This window comes from Pinus tabuliformis, chromosome 9 (assembly GCF_031772625.1).
Source record: "Pinus tabuliformis cultivar Carrire ecotype Pingquan chromosome 9, CPIR1, whole genome shotgun sequence".
NCBI classification, from domain to species: Eukaryota; Viridiplantae; Streptophyta; class Pinopsida; order Pinales; family Pinaceae; genus Pinus; species Pinus tabuliformis.
The window spans coordinates 1,883,131,364-1,883,155,624 of record NC_142307.1 but is presented as its reverse complement, the minus strand read 5'-3'; positions in this window follow the sequence as shown (position 1 = coordinate 1,883,155,624).

Here is a 24,261-nt window from a genome sequence, read left to right as displayed (position 1 = left end):
AGAATCAACTTTTGGAGGGACAAATCAAGTCCATTTTGGAAACTGAAGGTAGATTTGGAAACTAGACAAGACAAGATGTCCAATGAACTATCCTAGGCTCAATTGGACACTGAGAAGGTAGTCAAAATCAACCTGCAAGTTGGAAGGCACGTTTTGAACTTGGAGGTAGCGTTTGACCAGAGTGTTGCGCATTTGCCTTAAAAATCTGTGCATTTCCTAAGGGTTCTATGTACCTATTAAAAGAGGGCGCATTTGACTAGATTGTTGCACATTTTCCCAAAAACATCCTGAGATCTCCCAAAGAGAACTACATCATCTCCAAGCTTTAAAATGTGCCACCATTATGCTCCAGCAAACAAGTAGGTTGAAATCATATCACTCCTCTCTTCCACATTTGAATTATATGGTGGTTCATTGTGTTTTAGTGTCCTACTAGATTCAAAGCCCTAGTAACATAATCTCATTCCTAAATTCCATTTCCTAGCTCCCCACTACCATTCCTACATTGCAAAACTAGCCCATGTTACCTCCCTCATATCACACATCCCCATTTTCATCTCCTCAATTTCCTCACACCATTCCATACTCTCTACACCTACATTCCATTTCATCATCTCCCTAGGGTTTGACTCCAATAACTTATGGTAGAAGAAGAGAAGAGAAGTCATAATGAGGAAGACAAGCAGGAGAGGAGGATATCTAAGAGAGGGGAAGAATCATTAGACATGAGCCAACCAATACCAGAGAACTCATGGCATCTCCCATCACTGTGACAGGTTTTAACCATGTGGGATGTTTTGAGTTTTGTGAGAAAGTACAAAGGATCCAACATCATCCTGTGTTGACTAGATTATTCATCACCAACCTCCATGACAACCAGGTAACCCTTGCTGGTGTCACCTTCAGTGTATCTCTTGCTATCATATCAGCTGCCTCTAGGATCCCAAATGTTGGGGAAAAATGGTTTAAACAAGGAGAATTGGATCATTTCTATTATGAGCCATATCTTAAAACAAGGTACAAGAATGAGAGAAAGAGGATTTTTCCTTTCTCTTACCTCCTAGATAGATATGTTCCCATGATGAAAATCATCATGAAGTACTTCACTTGTGAGGGTAGGTTTTCTAGGCTTTATTCCTATCATATCCGGCTACTCATGCATTTCACAAGAGTCAAAATGCTCAATATGCCCTACTATATTTACCGGAGCATTGACAAGATGTCATTCATTGCCCAAAAGAAAGATTATGATCATCAAATGCAAAGTATCTTTCACCACTCCCTCATCAAGATGATAGTCCTCCATTACCTTGATCAGCTTAACATTGCATGGGACACCTTTATATCCAATGAGATTTTCACTGTCCCACCTATTCAACATGGCCAAGAAGCACCTTCATCATCTCATCCACCCACCTCCATTCCTCCACCTTAGCCCATACATCATTATCTATATCTAATGAGTCAACCACACCATCACCTCCACCATCACCATTTCATTAGCCTATTCACTCACCTAGCAGAGATGAAGGTAGTGAGCAAGAAAACATTGAGCATGGTGAGAGTGGCAAGCCTAACAGGGTTGGTTTAGGTACCTTGAAACATACCTATCAGAGAGGGCATAGACAAGTGTTTGCCCCCAGATTATGGGAGGGGCCTTGCCTTCTTCATCAGCAAAGGAGGTATAGAAGGGTAAGGAAAAGGTGACAGAGGCAGAGATCCAGTAGCAAGAGGAGGACCTCCATGAGATAGAGAGGGATTTTCACTTAGTTGACCTAAGCAAAAATAATGAAAGTGAAAACACAGCCATTGTCATGAAGGAGAAGAATGCACTCATAGGAGAGCTCCAAGTCAACTTGCAAAGAACCAAATACATTATTTCATACTATGAATAGGAGAACAGGCAGTTTGAGGTCAAACATGAGCTCATGGAAATTCAACTCATAAAAGTAAAGAGAGGGGCTGAAAAGGCTAAGGCCTTACTTGATGAGGCATATGAATAATATAGTGACTAGCTGGAGGAACAAGTGCCAAGAAGAAGGCCAAGGACTAGAGGCCTAAAGAGATCTTTGGAGCTAGAAAAGCAAAGGGAGGCAGAACTAGCTAATGAGCTCACCCTAAATGAGCAATTTGCCAAAATGGTAAATGAGAATCGAGAACATTGGCTCGAGAGGGTAAATGGTCATCTTGAGAAACTCTTAGTCAAGGCCAAAAAGGACAATGATATTCAGAGAAGGATGGAAAAGTATTATGCCATGAGAAACAAAATTGCAAGAGCCAAGCTCAAAAGAGCCCATGCAAAGATTGAAGCCTTGACCAAGAAAGAGGAGAAAAGGAGGCTAGACATTCTTGCCAAGGCATCACTCCATGCCTCAAACACATGATCAGCTATCATCCCACCAATTTTGACAATTTTTGAAGCAAATTTTATAACTTGTGAATTACTGTGTTTTTTGAGGCATTTTTAGCACAGGAAAAAGTTCAAATGCGTAGCACCTAGGGTGTTGTGCTCTTTTTTGGGGCATCTAATGAGAAAAAGGTCAACATGATTAGATTCAAAGTGATGAGGACATGCACCTTGTGCATTTTCTAGGAATTTGGAGATAAACATGTTAGTCAAAAAGGTTAAAACCCACAAAAAAAACCATGTTTCTGCTTCATTTCTGGCCTTGGCGCTGCGCATTTACCAGTTCTTGGGAGATTGAGTTTTTGATAGGGAAAAATGAGCTCCAATTTGAAAAATGAAGACATGTCTAGAAATTAGACTTGAAGGGCTTTCAAAAAATCCATCTTGGAGCAAATTTGGACATCGGGAAGGCACCCAAAAGTAGTCCTGAACTTGGAGGGCGCATTCACACTGAGAGGGTGAGTTTGACAAAGAGAGAACGTGTTTGATAATCTTCTCCGATTTTCTAAGTTTCTCTCCTGTTTTGATTTTCACCTTGGAAAATGATGATTTTACCTATGCAAATGATCAAATTGAATGTAATTATCATGTTTTTACTATTACCTAGGGTAAATGCATTATATAAATCAAGCAAATGAGGTATAATAAATTAGTTCACTTAACATAGGAATGAGTCACTTGGACCATCCTACAAGTTAGCTATCAGTTCAGATTTTTGTGTAATATCTTCCTCACCTCATGGATTCGACCCTTGAGGATGAGGGGAAGTGGTTTTCATGTCTATTTAGTCCCTTTCCTCACCATAGATAAAGGTTGGACTTGGTTGGATGTTTAGCTATTGATCAGAGACACTAGTCAGTATTTGGCAGAATTTAATGAATGAGTTGCAACTATTTTGATGGAATACCTGTGGTATGGAATTTTGACATAGTTTCTTCTTATGTTGCATATGTTTGAATGTTTTGTACTCCCATATTTCATTTCACTTCTATGATATGTTGATTTTCAAGTTGATGAGCAGAATACATCTTACATGCTCTGTTTTGTGGAAATCTTCATAGTTTGTCCATTTTATTCAGTTTACAAAGAATACATGCTTGTATTTCTCTTTCTAGCACCTCACCAGTCTTATCCATCTCACTTCATAACCTTAAAGTGTTTGAGTTCCTACCTACCTTTCTCCATCAAATGTCTGCAATCATACCCTTATTTTCCCTGACCTAGTCTCTTTGACCTAATCCTCTTCCAAAAACCCCACCAAATCAAATCAAACAACCTTTGCACATCATACCTAGCCTAAAACCCTAATCTATCCAGCCATCTTGGCTGTGATCCTTTGGAGAGATCCCTCTCCGGCTTGGTAGGACTAGCTACCAAGTCAAAAGTTTGGTCTGTGGTTTATCTTGTGTTTGTTAGTGGCTTATATCATTGGTTAGTAATCAAATGGTGTCTGCCATGTTTGACTCCAACTCATTTATTCACATGGTTAGAATTGTACATTAGATGATCGAGTGAATGAGATAGAAGACCCTGGATCTAGTTCCATCCATTCGGGTTGCACTTTCAGGATTAATTCAAGATTACAAAGCATGATGGCTATGATCATACAAGATAGTCATCCAAGCATGGGTCCACTCTCTGTTATCAGTGGACAAACTTCTTGATCATTGTACATGTAATGTTAGCTTATATGTTGAGCATGGGTATGCCTCCCTCAAAAAATATGTCGTGATGAAAATGTATTGTAACTGATGATGATCTCGACTGGTTTTTCTTAATCCAAACTTGTTTCAAGGTAAAGCACTTTAGTCATCAGCTACCATTTCTTACTCTACGCTTTAGGGGACAATCTGTTATAGGCCATTCTTTCGCATTTGGTCAATAGGCCTACAAACCATATCAATCCACATCTATGAACATGTTATCATCATCCCTACCCAAAGTCCTAAGAATGACCATTCCAAAATGTTTGAGTTTCTAGGATAAACTGCTCAAAATCAAGCTTTTAAGCCCCAACGCATGTTGCCCATTTACAGACCTATGTTCAATGTTGGTTTCTTTCTTCTCCACTGGCGCTGGTTAGCAGCAACTTGCTCCTTGATAGGGGCGTGTTGATTTTAGAAATTCTAGAAAATTAAAAGGAATCCCGCAACTTCCTCTTCCCGAAGCTTCCAAGAGTTGTTTTAACCATTTACCTTGGATAAGAAGCTCGATTCCTATCTAATCCTACCTTAGAGACTTCACCTCTTATCCCTTGAGCTCATCCTCCCATCTTAAGTGGATCTCAAGCCTAGATTGGTAAATGGATAAGAATTCCTAAACTACCATCCCTCTCCTATAAATTTACTGCCATCTACAACATCAGGGTTGGATTTTTGAGACTGATCATGCCCTCATGCTACTACCTTGAATCTAAGAGAGTCGTCATCTTCGTGCATTAGGGTGACATTGAGGTGTGCTTTGTGACAAGGAAGGACAAGTCAACTTGGGGAGATCTCTACAAGATAAATTACTATTAATCTTTCTAAACTCTCTTATTTCTATAAATATAAATAGTATCTTATTTTCCCATATGTGTTATGTTATGTTTAAATTCATGTATTTCAACGCATCGCTGATTCATTGAATAGAGTAATTGAATTATGCTATGTAGATGTTGTGAATCCTTGGATTGTTTTAGTTCATGTGTAGGTTCTAATTATATCATTTGGAGCTACGATTGGAGCTAACAAGCTAAGAGGAAAGTAAAGATTGCGACCGATTCCAAGTAAGCCTCTTTCCCATTCTTCAATTTCTCTTAGGAAAACTCTATATTCTTTGCTTTATGTTGTTCTATACCAATCCACTAGGTCTAGGGAAAATACTTTTGTATGCAATCGTAAATTCTACATAACACTTGGAAGAAAGCCAACTGAAACACCTAGCCTTACCAACTGACTATTGAGCATTGGAAAAGGTATGTAATTACCACTTATTTCTTTATCTTTTCCTTTAATTCATAACTTCTTTACATTCTAAGATGGCCATATGTTAAAGGTTTATGATAGAATTAAGGGGATTTGTGTTTGATGTAAAATGATTAATTATTGTCTTTTTCTATGCAGAAAGTGAAGAAAATGGAAAATCACTATTCTGGAGGAAAAGACAAAGCAAAACCAACTACTGTCCCTTTGACAGGAAACCACATCCAGACGAGGAAATCAAGATCGGAGCACATGGACTAGGAAAAGGAAGAAGAAACGCGGTATCAGTGCAAGAGGATGAAACGATAACTGAAGATTAAAGATCTGGCGAATCCCTCAGGATCCTTTGATCCTGAGGGATCGCTACCTCAAGACTTATCTATATTTTTGATATCTCCATCTGGCCACTATAAAAAGGGATAGCGCTGCTAGCCCAAGGGGCGAATATGTTGTTGTTGACTTGCAGAAATTACTGTTGTAATCTAAACTTTGATCATCGACTCTCTTTGAAGAGCGATAACTGTAACTTTGCCTTTATGATTAATATATAACTTTGTTGTTGTTCCGTCATCTGATCCTGGAGTAACCGCAGTAGTGCGTCCCTGGTGGCTAAGGGCCCGACCCTAGTGGATCACTTGCTTTTTGTATCATTATTTTCCGATTATGGTCGTGTGTGGTTTGATTTCCTTTCCATTCCTTTAAATTCGCTTTATTCAGTAATCTTCTGTTCCTAGACATTTCATTAACTTGCTCTGTTATATCGAATTCGTAATTGAAATAGCACGATTATTATTTACAACTGGAATTGTTATGCTATTCATTCTGAAATAATATTGCACTGTCTAATTTGGATATTGCTGTTCTTTTATAGATTGACATTGCTGTTCATTTACAGATTGATATTGCTGTTGCTGTTCATTTACAGATTGGTATTGCTGTTCATTTAGCTACGATTCACTTACAATTGCGATTGTTGTTCCTTTCATTACTGTTCCATTATCATTGCAATTGTTGTTCCTTTATAACTGTGGTTAATACTCATTATGCTAGAATAAGATTACCGATTCTACAGTCGCTGTGTGTTTACATTTGATTAAGTTTGTTGTTCAATATTTTGTAGACTTACTTAGGTTTGTTGTTCCTTTCTAGATTGCTGTTCAAATTCCTTTATTAGTTAAAGTTCAATTCCTTTCGGTTAATATTACTGCTTAATTCATTCTTGTAGTTTAAGCTTTGTTGTTCGATCTTGTCAATAGATTAATTGTTGTTCCTTTTATGCAAATTGAATTATCATTTCTAGCATTTGCTTTGGTGTGGATAGAAAGATCTACAACTGTAACGAACATTGACTACTGTTGTCTAAGTTCTCAGATTGGAGGTCTTGTCTGTAATTGGTTTACATTTACATTAGTTTACAAGCGAAAGAGTTATCATTACTGCATCCTTGACTAATGATTGTTGTGGTTTCTTGAGTGAATGATTTAGTTACAAAACATTTAAGTTTCTTGCCATTACAATTAGAGTTTGTTTCCAGCATTCAGTTACTTTTGTAAGCACTATACTACAGATATTACTCTTGAAAAAGTGACTGCCTCAAACTAAGTACACTCTTGAGATAAAAAATCGTACTTGGATTAATAATTAATGTGAAGGTAAATAGAGGTTAAAAAGACCCATTTTACTGCTCAACATTTTGGCGCCGTTGCCGGGGAGAGTGTAGCCATTTGTTTCTTCTGAAGAGAGAGTAGTGTAAGTACCTTCTAGGAGAGAGTTGGGTTTTAAAAATGGAAGGTAAGAACCTGCGTATGGAACATGTAACAGCCCTACTCCCTACCCACTTTCCTGCAGATTTGTTGGTTATTTTGGGTAGAAATAAGTATTTGATTTGTGTGCATGACTAAGCAGAAAAAGCCCGTAAAGAATCTTAAACCACTACCCAAGCCTGATAAAGCCAAGGGGCTGGTGACCCTTGGCTGATCGACCTTTATAGACGAAATCCTTAAAAAAGCAGAATCTCAGTCGTCAGTAGGACCTAGAAAAGTTGTTTCTAGACAACCTACTAGTTCCCTTTGGGCCACAGAATCACCATCTGTAGCCTTTGCTGAGGTGCACAGCCAAACAGAGGAGCAAGATTTTCAAGAAATTGAGAATTCTAGCCCAAAATCATTACAAGAAGGGAACCTTAGTAATCTTTGTGAAGGAGGAGGAGAAATAGGGGAAACCGAAGAACCAAGATCTCCTCTTGGAATAGTTCAGCCATTGAGCAACCTAGATAAGGGAAGTGTTGTCAAAATCATCCAGAATGAAGCTGAAGAACCTGAAGAGATAATATCCCCCCAAAAATTAGTTTAGCAAGGAACTCTCATCATCCCAGACAAAGGAAGCATTGTTAAGGCCATTCTTGTTAAGGCCGTTCCTACTCCTTCTAATCCTTCTAACCAGCCTAGGAATACCCTCCTAGAAATCCCAGAGGGATATTGGCACTTATTTGACCAAATGGCCAGGAACCAACAAACACCTTAAACCTCCACACTACAATATCTTGTTGTAGATACTGCAACTAATGCACCTATGAGGGCCATTCCTCTCCAGCATATCCCTACATTCCATGGCCTAACATCGGAAGATCCAGACACATTTTTGTTTGAATTCGATGTGCTGTGTAGGGGGTATGACTATTCCGCTGATCCCAAAAAGCTAAAATTGTTTCCCTCTACATTAAAAGGGGTTGCTTTACGATGGTTTATGGGGTTAGGTGGTGTCATAAATAACTGGGATCAGATGAAAGAGGCTTTCTTGAAGAAATATCAGGATTATTGTAGGTCTAGAGAGTTAAAGGATGAAATATTTCAGATGGTAGCCAGACCTAATGAGACACTAGAAGAATATGTTGAACGTTTTCAGTATAATCTTCAAAGATCTCCTTATGCATCATTACCCTTACCTGACAATGTATTAAAAACAACATTAATTAAAGGCATGAAGGAACAATGGGTTGAAACACTAAATATTATGGGAAAAGGAGACATTTATCAAGAAAATTTTGCTGACATTATTGATTTATGTATCAGGAGTTCACGAGGCAGCACAAGGCTAAAACCAGCAGAACATGACAGGTTCACAAGGGACAACAAGATCGCCGGAGAAGGAGTAACCCACGCAGAAATCGGGAATTTACTGGAGAATTTCAAAACTGATATATTGGTGACTCTAACAATGCAGCTCGATATTATGAAAGCTAAATAGAAACAAGTAGAAGTAGAGCAAAACCTGGAAATATTCTGCCCTAGATGCAGAAAGAAACACAGCCACAAGGAGTGCCCACTAGATGCAGTTCAAGTCTGCGCTATCTGTACAAAAGATCACTCCACAGAGAACTGCCCCTCACTTCCAGGTTTGAAAGTAGTGTACAAAGAAGAATCAGAACTAGTGTACCTACTCAATCAGCGCCGTCAATGGCAGCCGCGACAATTAGGTATGTCCTCTGATCCATCTTCTTCTTTCCAGCCTCTGCAATATCATGCTCAGCAATATAATACAATGTGGCAAAATCAACCTCCCTTTTCAAACTGGTCACAACAACCATTTCCTTCATCATCACCATGGCCGAATCAAACAAGCCAATCTAATTGGCCAAATTTTCCCTACTCTCCACCATATTGGAAAAACAATGCATATCCAACACAATGGTCCCCTCCCACTTCACAGAGTCAAGCCTGGCAGAAAAACTGGCAGAGATCAATGAATCAGCTAGCAGGAACCATTCCACTCCCTCAACCTACACTGCCAACGCCATATGCACTACAACAAAATCCCTAGTCCAACTTAAGACCACAACTCCCAGCCCAACCCAACCCAAACCCAAATAATAGACTAGTTCAATCTGTTCAAATAATTGAAACACCAGAACTAGAAACCGATCTAAGGGAGTGCAACGACCTTCAATTAAGGTCTAGGCGCATTATAGAAACCGAGGGAGATAAAAATGTTCAAGTTGAAAATCAGTTACCCGCAGAACAGCCATTACAAGAAGAAGATGTGGTTAGACAACAAATTCATGACCAAGCAACCACATCTTCTCCCCCATTCCCAGAATGATTAATCATACCGCGCCTTATCGAACATCCTAACTTTGATATTCTGGGAGAACTAAAGAATTTGTATATAAAAATCCCACTCCTCCAAGCTATCCAAGATATCCCAATATATGCAAAAACCATCAAAGAGCTATGTATAAAAAAACCAAGGAGGAGAATAACAAATAACCCAACAGTCCAAGTAGTTGGCACCCTATCTGATCTATTATCAGGAAGAGAAGCACCTGTCAAATATGAGGAACCAGGAAATCCAATAGTGACTGTGCAAATCAATGGACAAACCTTTTCAAATGCCCTAGTTGATTTAGGGGCCGCAATTAATATTTTAACAACCACCACTTGTCAAAAACTGGGTATTACATCAGTGGAACCAACCTCTACATTATTAGAACTGGTTGATCGATCAGTAGTTAGGCCAGAAGGAACACTACACGATGTAATGGTATCCGTTGATTCCTGGGAATATCCTACCGACTTTCTGATAATCAACCCCAAAAACCGACTCGATGGACACCCGTTAATTTTAGGTAGACCTTGGCTTGCGACCGCTGATGCTTACATTGGCTACCGACAAGGTAGTATGACCATAACCAGAGGGAGTAATATCAAGAATTTAGCTCTATACCCTCCAGCCCAGCCAAGTGTAACAATAATAAAAACTAACAAACATCTTGTATCATACCTCACAGAAAACATTAGATCCCCATTAACCATAGAAGATGCCCTCGATTTCAAAGATCAAACAGAGGATGATGTTATTAACAACTTCATTAACCAATCAGAATCTAGGTCCCATGTACAATGTCACATGATAGAGGCAACATTTGACAATGAACTAGAAGAAGATCCTCTCAAAGACACTCATGATCAAACAATACCCACTACCTCTGTTTCAAATAGCAAAACTATAGAGATTGAGCCAGGTAAAACCTTGAACATCAATAATAACCTGACTCCTGAACAAGAAGAAAAGCTAGTCCAACTACTGAGAAAATATAAGGAAGCTTTTGCATGGGATTATCCAGACATGAAGGGAATTGATCCCCAACTATGTACACACCACATTTATACAGAAAAGGATGTGAGACATGTTTGCCAACCACAACGGAGACTCAACCCTCATCTGAAAGATATTGTGAACGCTGAATTACAAAAACTTTTGGATGTAAACTTTATTTATCCGATCTCTGATAGCAAGTGGGTCTCTCCACTAGTAGTGGTGCCAAAGAAGAATGGAAAGTGGAGAATTTGTGTAGATTACAGAGAATTAAATAAAGCGACGCAGAAAGACCACTTTCCCCTTCCTTTCATTGACCAAGTGTTAGACACATTAGCAGGAAAGAAATTCTTTTCTTTCCTGGATGGCTTCAGTGGATACAATCAGATTCAGATTGCCCCTGAAAACCAGGAAAAAACTACTTTTACTTGTCCTTGGGGAACATTTGCCTACAGAGTCCTACCCTTTGACCTATGCAATGCCCCTGCCACATTTCAAAGGGCCATCCTCAGCATCTTTTTAGATTTAATAAAGGAAGGGCTCAAAGTATATATGGATGATTTCACACCATACGGAGATGATTTTGAGCCAGCACTAGACACATTGGAAAAGGTGCTGCAACGATGTATTGCCACTAGGCTCTGCTTGAGCCATGAAAAGTGCTATATGATGATGATCGAAGGGCTCATCCTAGGTTATTATATCTCAGAAGCTGGAATACAGGTAGATCCAGCCAAAATTCAAATAATTTTGTTAATACCTACTCCTACCACACAAACAGAGGTACGCAGTTTTCTTGGATTTTCTGGTTATTATAGGAGATTCACAAAACATTTTTCTTAAATAGATGCACCTCTATACGCATTGATAGGGAATTTTGATCTTGTTTGGACAGATAAATGCGACCGTGCTTTTGAGGATCTGAAAAAGCTTGTGTCAATAGCCCCAATGTTTAGAGGTCCAAATTGGGACCTACCATTTCAAATTTCATCAGATGCTTCAGACAAAGCTATTGGAGCAGTCCTTGGGCAGGAAGAAGACAAAAAACCATATGAAATTTATTATATTAGCAAGAATTTGTCTCCTGCTGAGCTAAACTATACCATTAATGAAAAAGAGTTCTTAGCTGTAATACATGTTGTAAATAAATTTAGGCATTATATCACTGGATATCCTGTTGTTTTATATATAGATCACTCTGCCATAAAGTACTTAGCAAATAAACCTATTACAAATGGTAGAGTAACAAGATGGTTGATCTTATTGTAGGAGTTTGATATCACAATAAAGGATTGACCTGAGAAAGAGAATCCTGTAGCTGATTTCCTCTCACGAATGCCGAAGCTAGCAGACGCAACAGCAGTCAAAGATCAATTCCCAGATGAACATTTATTTGCTGTTACTGTCAAGACACCCTGGTATGCTGATGTTGCGAATTATTTAGCAGTAGGCAAATTACCAAAGCATCTGACCCCCAATGAACAAAAACAGATTGTGCAACGTAGTACCCGATTTTCTTGGATTGGGGGCTACCTATTTCATACATGGGAAGATATGCACATCAGAAGATGCATCCGTGAAGACAAAATATTTGACATTCTGAAAGCCTGTCATGATGGACTGTGTGGCAGACATTTTGCAGATCGAAGGACTGGTCACAAGGTTTTGCAAACAGGTTATTACTAGCCCATAATCTTTAAAGACGCTAAAAAGTTTGTGCAAGCTTGTGACAATTGCCAAAGAGCAGGACACCTTGGACAGTCTGACGAAATGCCTTTAAACCCATAGCTAGTAATTAAACCATTTGAGCGTTGGGTGCTCGATTTTTTTGGTTCGATCAACCCATCATCAAATCAAAAAACATATATTCTAGTAGTAACAGAGTATGTTACCAATTGGGTTGAAGCAGAGGCACTCCCAAGAGCCACAGAGGACTCTGTGATTCATTTCCTGTTCCAAATATTTGTGCGATATGGCCTCCCAAGGGATATAATCACAGAAAGAGGACCACAGTTTGCAGGTAATAAAATCACCGCAACACTAAAGAATTATCACATTCAGCACAAAATTACCACTCTGTATCACCCACAGGCAAATGGCCAAGTAGAGAGCACGAATAAAGTCATAGAGGCAATATTTACAAAAACCATTGCATCATACAAGCGTGATTGGACTTCTAGATTTCCAGAAGCCTTGTGGGCATATCGAACAATGTGGAGAAACACCACCGGTTATTCACCATATCAGCTGGTATTTGGAAAGGAACCCATCTTTCTAATAGAGTTCAAAATACAAACATTAAGAACAACACAGGAGGTCGGTTTGAATTTAAATGAGTCCCAGATTAATGATTACAACAAATTAACGAGCTAGATGAAATTAAGCTCTCGACTCTTCAACACACTGCATTAATCCAACACTAGAGAGCAAAATTGCATGATGCCCTGATCAAAAAGAAAATCTTCCACGAAGGAGACTGGGCACTCCTATACGATTCCAAGTTTCAGGATTTTCCGGGAAAACTTCAGACTCGATGGCTTGGACCGTATGAAATCCAGAAAGTGCATGACAATGGCACCATTACTTTGACTACTATTGATGGATCTGGACATACCTTCAAAGCAAATGGCCATCGAGTGCAACTGTACCATAAACCACTTAATCGGGAATCCTTCTACCAGCAACTTCGGGAAGATTCTGAGATGCAGATTCTTGCTGAGGAAAATAATTCTTCCTCGGCATTGGTTCACTAAATAACTTCATTGTTTTTAAACTTTGTACATAAGTTTTTCTTTTCTGCCTGTATAAATTACTTTCTGTACAATTTTTTTTTTCATTTCTACATTTCTTTTTCATTTTGCTGTTCCTTTCCGAAGGAGCAACATTTCCGTTGTTTTACTGTTCCTTTTCGAAGGAACAACACTTTTTCATTTTGATGTTCCTTTTCGAAGGAACAACATTTCTGCATTTTTGTTGTTCCTTTCCAAACAAACAACACTTTCGTATTTTTGATGTTCCTTCAGAAAGGAACAACACTTTCGTTTTTTGCTGTTCCTTTCTGAAGGAACAACATTTCCGCATTTTTGCTGTTCCTTTCCGAAGGAACAACACTTTCATTTTTCTGTTGTTCCTTTCCGAAGGAACACCATTTCTGCATTTTTGTTGTTCCTTTCCAAAGGAACAATGCTTTCGTTTTCTGCTGTTCCTTTCCAAAGGAACAACATTTCTGTATTTTTGTTGTTCCTTTCCAAAGGAACACTTTCATTTTCTGCTGTTCCTTTTCGAAGGAACAACATTTCTACATTTTTGTTGTTCCTTTCCGAAGGAACAACACTTCTGTTTTCTGCTGTTCCTTTCCGAAGGAACAACATTTCTGCATTTTTTCTGTTCCTTTCCGAAGGAACAACACTTTCGTTTTCTACTATTCCTTTTCGAAGGAACAACATTTCTGCATTATTGTTGTTCCTTCGAAAGGAACAACACTTCCACCAGATTGTTTTGCTGTTCCTTTTAAAGGAACAACCCTCTTTCGCATTTTTTTCCTTTCTGCCGTTCCTTCTGAAGGAACAACAGTTTCGATTTCGGATGATCTTAGGTCGTTCTGCTAAAGGAGTGGTATTTTATTTTGCACTTGCTTTATTTGCTATTCCGATTAAGGAACAACTGCTGTTCCTCCTAAAGAACAACAATTTTGAGTATGTTTTTTTCTTTCTTTTGCTTGCTGTTCCTCTTAAAGGAACAACACTTTTTGAGTGCATTTTTTTGTTGTTTTTGCGTGTGTGTGTGTTTCATCATTTAGAGGATTTTTGTGAATAATGGGTCATTTAAGGCACAACTATACATTTATGCAAGAATACAAAAACTAGAGGATACTGAAATCAGCAAAACAAAGAAAAATCGTTATCTTTAGAGAAATTGCTTTGAATCGATAAGAGAAAAGAGGAAAGGACACAACTATTTATATCACTTTGCTGTCTTTATTTTCACTAAAACCAATTTGATTGATTATTTTTATCATGTTGGTTCTTTCTTAAATCTTCATAATTCTCTTTGATCATTATTATTGAATAAGAATAAGGGCATATTTTCCACTATTGAGATGTTCAGACTTCTTCCACCATCCCTACTCTTAAGGAGTGTTGAGCCACCCTATGTATATAAATAGGAAAGTGCTATATAAAAGAAAAGAAAAAAGAAAAATATATATCTATATGATTACTAACATGATTTGTCAGATGAAGGATAGGGGGTCTCATCAAGAGCCAACCTACCATGATCATAAGGAAGAAAGTGAAGTGGCATTCCCACTATGGCCACCACACCAGGGATATGATCCAAGAGGCACATCAGAAAAATAAAAAGTCCTTGGAACAGGAGGTCTCATCACGAGTCGGCCTGCCCACCTTTCACTCCTTCCTGGTGAATGACATTGTGATTCATCTGGTTACCAAGCCAGCACAATGGCCTCCATTCTGACATCGCACAACACTTCCCTAGGCATACACAAAGGATTGTGGTTCCAAGTGTGAAATAAGCAACCCTGTCAAGGTTATGGACACCTGTGGGCAACAGAGCTCTACTGATGGTATTGAAGTCATATTTTTCATACACCAATAGTCATTATAAACCCTTATTCTTATATCTTTCTATTGATTTCAAATGAGATTATGTTATATAATCCTTTCGAACCTTTTATACATGAAAATCATTTATAAATCAATCATAATGGTTAAAGTGGATAATGACCACATAATAACTTTTACTTACGTCAAGCTGTCCTATCCTCTATTTTTTGCATCATATCACGACATTTCCATATTTATTCACGATTTGCATCATAAGCCTCGATTTCAGTAATCCACTGATTTTTATAAACATGTCATGGATCTATACGTTGTTCCTTTATTTTCCTATACGACTGTAGTTCAGCATGCTGCTCCTTTATTTGACGGCCGAGGACGGTCTATCCCATTTCGGGTGGGCGCAGGTGATCTCCATAATTCACTGGCATACGTGTCAACTCATTACTTAGAGGTATTATGACTTCCTCAAAACTCGGGAATAGAAAGTTTAACGGTATTGTATTTCCCAATATGCACGGCTTGTTGTTCCAACGCCATTTTTGTGTTTTGGATCTGTAAAAATTAACAGTGAGCTAAAGTTTGAACAGCTTGCTATTCCATCATCATCTCTGTGTTTTTTTTAACAGTGTGCTAAGCTTGAACAAAATGGGAGGCAGATCAATTCATAGCGAACCGTAGGTGTTAATGGTCTCTGACGCTGCATGCGAAATCTTAGTAAGGGCAGGATGGATTGCCTACCTTAACCGTCTACAGCAGTCTAATGAGATGGTGGCCATTGAATTTCTACAAAATCTGTAGGAAGATCATTCCATGGTGAGGGGGAGACAAATAGCAGTAACAGATGCGATAATTGCTGAAGTTTCGGGACTGCCAGTTGTTGGACCAGTATGGACCCTGAAAAAGATGAGACTGCAAGATGCTATAACCATCTTCCGGGATGAAGGACAGAACCTTACTGTCAAAGGAAAAGGAGTCCTGCCGGAAACCCTAGGAGAGCCTTGGGTAGAATTGGCTAGAATCGTCCAAAGCTACATCACTTGTGATGGCAGAAAAGACGTGGTAAGACCATGCCATCTCAAACTATTAGTTGTATTAAAACAAAAATGTGCTGTGAATTTTCCCGCATACTTAAATTTTTTATTGCATGATGTTGCCCGAAGTATAAGAAAATCTCATCATGTAGAATCAGTAGTGAGTCATCACGGCCTAATCCGGTTAATAGTCAGTTATAGTCTTTCCCAACAGCAGAGTAGTTGGGAAGAATTGATTTTCTCAATAGATGGGGGATTGGCCTTGCCAGCCCCAAAATGAAAAAACATCACTAGCACATCAATTAGACCGCTGAAATGAAGACAGTCCGTCAGATTGGGGAGAAGCAGAGGAATGTTGGGGAATTCCCAAGGAAACAATAGCCAGCCTATAGAAATACACGACTTAGAGGACGAGCAACCCCCACAAATTAAAGGAGGGGAAAATGAAGAAGAAGAGTTAGAAGAGATTGAAGAAGAGGAACCGAAAGAGGAAACTGAGCACTCCGGCGAAGAAGAAGGGGAGGAAGCAGAGCAACCCAGGTGAAACCCCATAAAAACAAGACTAAAAGAACTCAAACCGAACCCATTATCATCCAAGACCACAAGGAACAACATGCGGCTATTACGAATGTAGAAGTTCAAATAGAAAGCACACTAGTCTGTAATGAGGACGTCCAGATAGAGGCATTTCCCTCTAGCATCACGATCAACCAGACAGTTCATGAGAAGGGAACATAGACTATAAAAAATAGATGTCACAATAAGGAGATCCAGGTAGATCTCCAGCCTAAAAATGTCATGATGGACAATGATTCAAAGATAGTGAAACTTCAAAAAAATCTGGCACAAGCCCAACAAATGATAGAAAAGATCACACAGGAAATAGTTCCTTAGGAGAAATATCATAAGTTACAACAATAGGTAAAGAACATCAATGCATCGGAAAGTGAGGCCTTCGATAGATGGCGAAGGGCAGAGGAAAAAGTTAAAAAGGTAACCAATAGACTAGAAACAGTTATGAGTCAAATGGATACCTTATGTTCTCTGTATACTGATGTTTTAGCATGTAGGGCACCTGCCAAAAAATATGCTTTGTTTTTTATGGAAAGATATTTACAATTGAAAATTAAGGCCGTCAAGGAAGGGGTGTGATGAGCCCCAAAAATGGATAATTATTTGGGCTCATTCAACCTCCTAATTCGACTTCATCCACCATTCTCATTAGTTTATTCCATGTTTTTGATTATATTTATGCTAATAGAGTGAATTGGGTTAGTCATTATGCCAACAAGTCTAATGGGTGCTTTGTGCAGTCTTTTTGGTCAATTTGGAGACAAAATCAAGGGGTTTAATGAGCACTTGGTAGCCAAATTCGTGGGAGAACAAGAGAGAGGATTTGTAGGAAGGTGTCCCCTTCATTTATGGGCCCTTACCTTGAATTCTCCACCATCAGCTTGGAGTTCAAGGGCCACCAAATCAATTATCCAAGGGTAGCCAAGCAAGTCAAGTAGGACTGCTGTTAACTGCAAGTTTTGGGCAGCCGAGTCCCTAAAGTTTAGGAGGACTGTTGGGGTCCTCAATTTGTATAAATAAGAAGGCTTAGGGCCTCATTTTGGTTAGCCAGTAGTTAGTCACTTTATAGTCATTTTGTATTCATTTTGTAGTCATTTTGTAGTTCGATTTTTAGGCAGTAGATTAGCTTTGCTTTCAGCACATTTTCAAGTTCTCCTTGTGGACAGTTTTTGGGATGTAACATTTATTTTGATCAATAAAGATGAATCCAACTTTGCACCAGCTCTAAACCTCTCTTAGGAGGCTGTAGCTCTTGGGGTTGGGCCCATCTCAAGTGCCCAGTACCTCCTTTGTTTACTTTCATGTGTCTTTGCTGCATTCTTAGAATAAAATTTGCTATTTAGATTTAAATCTTGTTTTGTTATTTAGGTTGTTTTTGATGAGTAAAATAACTTTTCATGCTCAGATTTAGTTGATCGGTGCTAATAGAAAAAGCTTCAAGAAAAGGGCCAACAAACATCTGTGGTTTCACCTCTCCCTCAGTGGGATCAGGAGCTGTGACTAGGATGACTTTGCTACCCACAAAAACACTGATTTTGCTTTGCCATCACTAGTGTTTGATCTTCATGTGTAGAAGTTGGTTACAAGTTCAGACTTTCGTTTGCTTAGTTGCATGAGTTAAAATACATGGTTTCATTGCAAGTCACACTTCTTTTCATTCTCTTTACTGACAGCTAGCAAATTAGGTCAACGTAACTAGGTCTTTGAATTTACAAGTCTTTGTTGGTTCAGATTGGAAAAATGACTTGCAGAGCACCTATACCACTCCTTCATCTGCTTATTCTCCATCAGCACCATCCACTCCACCCTCTACTTATAATCCTTACCTTACGTTTGCCACATTTACTCACATAACCCTAGTTTTTGTACATCATTGTTTCAGCCTTCTTTGAGCCAACTTAGCTATATACACCTTCTCACCACTCCATCCACCAGTCCCTAGGCCACTTCAGACCCCTATCCTACCTCCATATCCATTCATGCATCTTCCCTCACTCACCCATCCTCCAAAATCTAATTTTTAAACATCCTGTAGAAATTTCTGAACATCCTGTAGAAATTCCTGAAACATCCTGTAGAACCCCTGCAGACTTCCTGTAGAAGCTCACGAATGAGGTTTCTTGATAGCCAAACTCTGTGAAACTCTCTGGAAGGGTATTAGGGACACCTTAGGCCCTCTCTGAACCTTCCCGACCTCTTCCAAGCATTTCCTCTCGCCAATCCACCTCTGCACCGTCAAAAACAGTTAAATTGTATGCATGATAATTGTGACAACTTATTAAAAAATACAAAAAGATGTTTTCTTCAGATAGTGATAACTTAGAAACATGCATTTTACCTTCCTAGAAGTCAATGGCATCTCTTTCAATAGCTTGCATCCTCTTTTTCGCATCAGTAGGGCTAGCTGGTAAAATTAGGGTTTGCTAGGGTTTGCATTTCCTTTCCGCTTTCCAGTTTCTTTCTGCAAGTAAATTAGCCCCTTTGAGTTAGCTTTCATTCATCAGTTAAAAAGCTTCTTCTAAGAGCTCATAGAAGTTGGCTTAAGCTCCTAGCGGACTTGCGCTAGCTGACCAAGTGACAACTGCGGCAAGAGCTAGTACTTGTGCATACAACACCGTTGCTTCCAAGTTTGTTACGAACTACCGGGTTGATAAAATTAAAGAAGGGAGTTCCAGGAGTTGCAGCATTATTGCTGCAATACTGGGGCCCACCAGGGTGCATATAGAGATAAAAACTATTGATGATTTCATAAATTACTGTAAGCATTATGGGGTGAAAGTCCAGTGATTGCTACGTGAGTTTTATTTGGATAATCTTGTGTTGGATGGTGAAACAGAAGAGAACCCTAGCCCTTTTATGGGTGATATCCAGCTTCAGACATTCATCTTTTTTGCTGTTAATAAGTTAAAGTGGCTTAAAGCCCATAATACCTTCCAGAGACAGGAGAACGGGTTAGATCTGTGGGTAAGGAGTGAACCTAGAAACCCATTGCAACTATGGAATAAGCATAGAAGCTTAATGAGAAAGCAGGGTGTGATCTAGACACTTGGACCCATTCACACAGCAGTTGTCCGGCAAGGGGTAGAATACTTCCTAGCCATCAAAGACCTTGCCATAGTAGCAGCCAAATTCCGATACAAGACTTCCAATCGGAATATCCAAGATAGAGAGCCTTTCAATTACGAGAATTTTAAGCTAGCTGTTGATCGCCTGGTTACCTATGGTGACCTCATCTTGAGAGAAGGCTGTCTTGGTTAGGCTGTAGGTTTTAGAGTCCAATCATATGGTATCCTGCACCAAGGTATAGAGCCCTATATGAATTTCCTGAAGGTCAAACAGGGCATATTTTTGAAGTCTTAGCTAGAAATCATGGTTTTAGACCACTACATGAAAAGCCTTCTCCAGCCTATTCCCTAACTGCCTTGTATGTCAATTACAATGTTTTCATGAGGGCATGAAAAAGGGTAAGCAGGGGGGTGTGTTGAGCATTGGAAAAGGTATGTAATTACCACTTATTTCTTTATCTTTTCCTTTAATTCATAACTTCTTTACATTCTAAGATGGCCATATGTTAAAGGATTATGATAGAATTAAGGGGATTTGTGATTGATGTAAAATGATTAATTATTGTCTTTTTCTATGCAGAAAGTGAAGAAAATGGAAAATCACTATTCCGGAGGAAAAGACAAAGCAAAACCAACTACTGTCCCTTTGACAGGAAACTGCATCCAGATGAGGAAATCAAGATTGGAGTGCATGGACCAGGAAAAGGAAGAAGAAATGTGGTATCAGCGTAAGAGGACGAAACGATAACTGAAGATTAAAGATATGGCGAATCCCTCAGGATCCTTTGATCCTGAGGGATCGCTACCTCAAGACTTATCTGTATTTTTGATATCTCCACCTAGCCACTATAAAAAGGGATAGCGCTGCTAGCCCAAGGGGTGAATATGTTGTTGTTGATTTGCAGAAATTACTGTTGTAATCTAAACTTTGATCATCGACTCTCTTTGAAGAGCGATAGTTGTAACTTTGCCTTTATGATTAATATATAACTTTGTTGTTGTTCCATCATCTGATCCTAGAGTAACCGTAGCAGTGCTTCCCTGGTGGCTAAGGGCCCGGCCCTAGTGGATCACTTTCTTTCTATATCATTATTTTCCGATTACAGTCGTGTGTGGTTTGATTTCCTTTACATTCCTTTAAATTCGCTTTATTCAGTAATCTTCTGTTCCTAGACATTTCATTAACTTGCTTTGTTATATCGAACTCGTAATTGAAATAGCACGATTATTATTTGCAACTCGAATTGTTATGCTGTTCATTCTGAAATAATATCACATTGTCTAATTTGGATATTGCTGTTCTTTTACAGATTGACATTGCTGTTCATTTACAGATTGATATTGCTATTGCTGTTCATTTACAGATTAGTATTACTGTTCATTTAGCTACGATGCACTTACAATTGCGATTGTTGTTCCTTTGATTACTGTTCCATTATCATTGCGATTTTTGTTCCTTTATAACTGTGGTTAATACTCATTATGCTAGAATAAGATTATTGGTTCTACAGTCACTGTGTGTTTACATTTGATTAAGTTTGCTGTTCAATATTTCATAGACTTACTTAGGTTTGTTGTTCCTTTCTAGATTGCTGTTCAAATTCCTTTATTAGTTAAAGTTCAATTAATTTTGGTTAATATTACTGCTTAATTCATTCCTGTAGATTAAGCTTTGCTGTTTGATCTTGTCAATGGAATAATTGTTGTTCCTTTTCTGCAAATTGAATTATCATTTCCAACATTTGCTTTGGTGTGGATAGAAAGATCTACAACTATAACAAACGTTGACTACTGCTGTCTAAGTTGTCAAATTGGAGGTCTTGTTTGTAATTGGTTTACATTTACATCAGTTTACAGGGGAAAGAGTTATCATTACTACATACTTGACTGATGATTGTTGTGGTTTCTTGAGTGAATGATTTAGTTACAAAGCATTTAAATTTCTTGCCATTACAATTAGAGTTTGTTTCCAACATTTAATTACTTTTGTATGTACTATACTGCAGACATTACTCTTGAAAAAATGACCGCATCAGACTGAGTACACTCTTGAGATAAAAAATCGTATTTGGATTGAGAATTAATGTGAAGGTAAATAGAGGTTAAAAAGACCCTTTTTATTGCTCAACGCTGACCCTTTTTATTTCTCAACACTGACCCAGACACCTACCCAGGCCACATCACCCAAGGCCCAGGATGGATTTAGTTCGTAAATTCTGAATAACACCTGAAGAAAAAAGAGGTGGCATCAAGAGGTTAGAACAAACAATGGCTTTGTTCTAAAGAGTTATTCAAGATCTCAAGATTGTGGAAGTGGAGGTGATAAATGGCATACACAATCGAAACAACAAACATGGAGGTCAACACCAGGTGGCTTGCCACCTAGACCAATTCTTTCTCTCCGAAGAAACCCTAGTTAGGGATACATGTTGGGAACGGGTCCCCTAGGGTCAATTTTGGGGTTAAAAGCCCAAGTTTTGGGGCTAAAGGCCCAAATTGTGTATAATGAATGTAAATTCTCCACATTTTGTGGTCGCAGAGCGTGAAGGTGTAAAAATTCAAAAAGGGTTTCTGCCCTTAGTTTAGGTAACTTGTGGCGGCTTGCTAAGATCCACCCTTGCTCTGGGGGTCATGGGAATGTATAAAGAGGGAGTCTTGGAAGAGTCTAAGGCAATTTTTAGTTCAATTCTTAGTAATTGTTTGGGTAGTTGATGAATGTAATGGGTCTATAAGAGCTAAGAGTGAAGAGTCTTAGCATAGGAAAAGGCTCTGCAGCTGAGTGCGCAGAGGCCTAGGGTAGAAGTCCGCACTTGAGCACGTGGACCCCTGTAGCTGAGTGCGCAGGGCAGTTAGATTTTGTACTGGAGGTCTGAACCATCAATAAAGAGAATTATTTTGGAGAAATCTGTGTTTGAGCTATTTTACTTTTGTTATGAATGTTTGTGATTATGATATTTTGAATACTAGATTTATGATTTAATGCTATAGTGATGCGCGAATCTATGTATTTTAATTTTTCATATGAACGCAAGTAAGAATATCTGTTTACGCGAAGATAATCATAATGCATGTTGAAGTTAACCTCTACTTAAGCTAATTTTGGTAGACACAAAAGTAAGAGTAATTACAGAGGCATGTAAGTGTCTAAATTGACTATTTAGGGTCTGCGAAGGACAATCAGAGACCTTCACAAAGGTTTCAAAGCCGGATAAGAGAAGTACATTGATAAGCCCTAAAGGGCTTATAGATCTGTGTGAAGGAAGGGATAGGGTATAAACATGACATCCAAACTATCTCAAGGTGCAGAAACTTGGTTCTTGCATCCCCCCATACTGCTTCGGGTGAGACTTCAGTTTGCGCTTTGCGGATTGATGTCGAAAGGGCCAGTAGTGTAGGGATTTGCTTGGCTAATTAATGCTAAACCTAGGTCAGGGCCCATCAAGCCAACAAATGTTTTCGTTGCCGGGACTAGGATCTACATAACGAGATGTGTGATGTCGCATCATTGGAATCCAACTAAGAAGGAGATCGAAGATTGGTTGGATAGAAATATCCACGAATTCACGACACAAGAGAATAGGAATCCACGATTGACGAAAGAATAGTGGTTGGACAGATACCTGTACATAGAAATACATGAGATCTTCTTATGTTCCTTCCTAGTTGATTTGTACGAGTGGATTGCGAAATTGGTAGACGACCAAGGAAGGTGGAGGCTTGACAGTCCAATAGTTTGGACCCCGGAGTTAGTGCAGAGATTAGAAGCCTCTAAAAATAAGATTGCGTGCGCTATTAATCATTGGCTCGATTGTATCATAGGAGGGTTCATGATAGATTTCACGGTCGATGCCTTGGTTAGTTACAATGAAGCAGAGCACTGCTTATTTAAGGGGCCATGAGGTAAGTATTTAGAATCGTTAAATACTTGGATTAAGTTGCTCTTGTGTGAAAAGCAGGTTATGCAGCTACCTTGATGTTTGGGGATACACGAAGTGGAAGGACATTTAGGAACAAGGGAACAACATGCCTTGAATATAGCCCACTAATTGAAACCACTCTGAGTGACGATGAGGAAGTAGCACAGGCATCTACGAAGAGCTCTCTTTATTTGATAAAGCAAGGGTTCCCGCGAATACCCCATCCACCCACATCACCTCTATCTTTAGCTCTATTGCATACGCCTTCGCCTACACCACCGCCACCTCCACCACCGTTCAATATGGTGAACTCTATAAAGAAACCTGTGTTCGAGGGCATGGGAAATGAAGATCTGAACCAGTTTTGGTTTGTCGTAAAGGCTATATGGGAGGCTCAGGGTATCACGAATGATGAAATGAAGAAAGGGACACTGGTTAGTGCTTTACAGGACTGTGCACTAACATGTTACATTAAGTATTGCACTGATAATCCGATGTCTGCATTGGTAGATATCCAGACTGCGCTGAATAAGGAATTTAGTAGACCTAAGTCTGAAGTGCAATCAATTGTGGGATTCAAAGAGATCATGATGAAGCCTGGTGAGACACCCTAGGATTTGGATCAAAG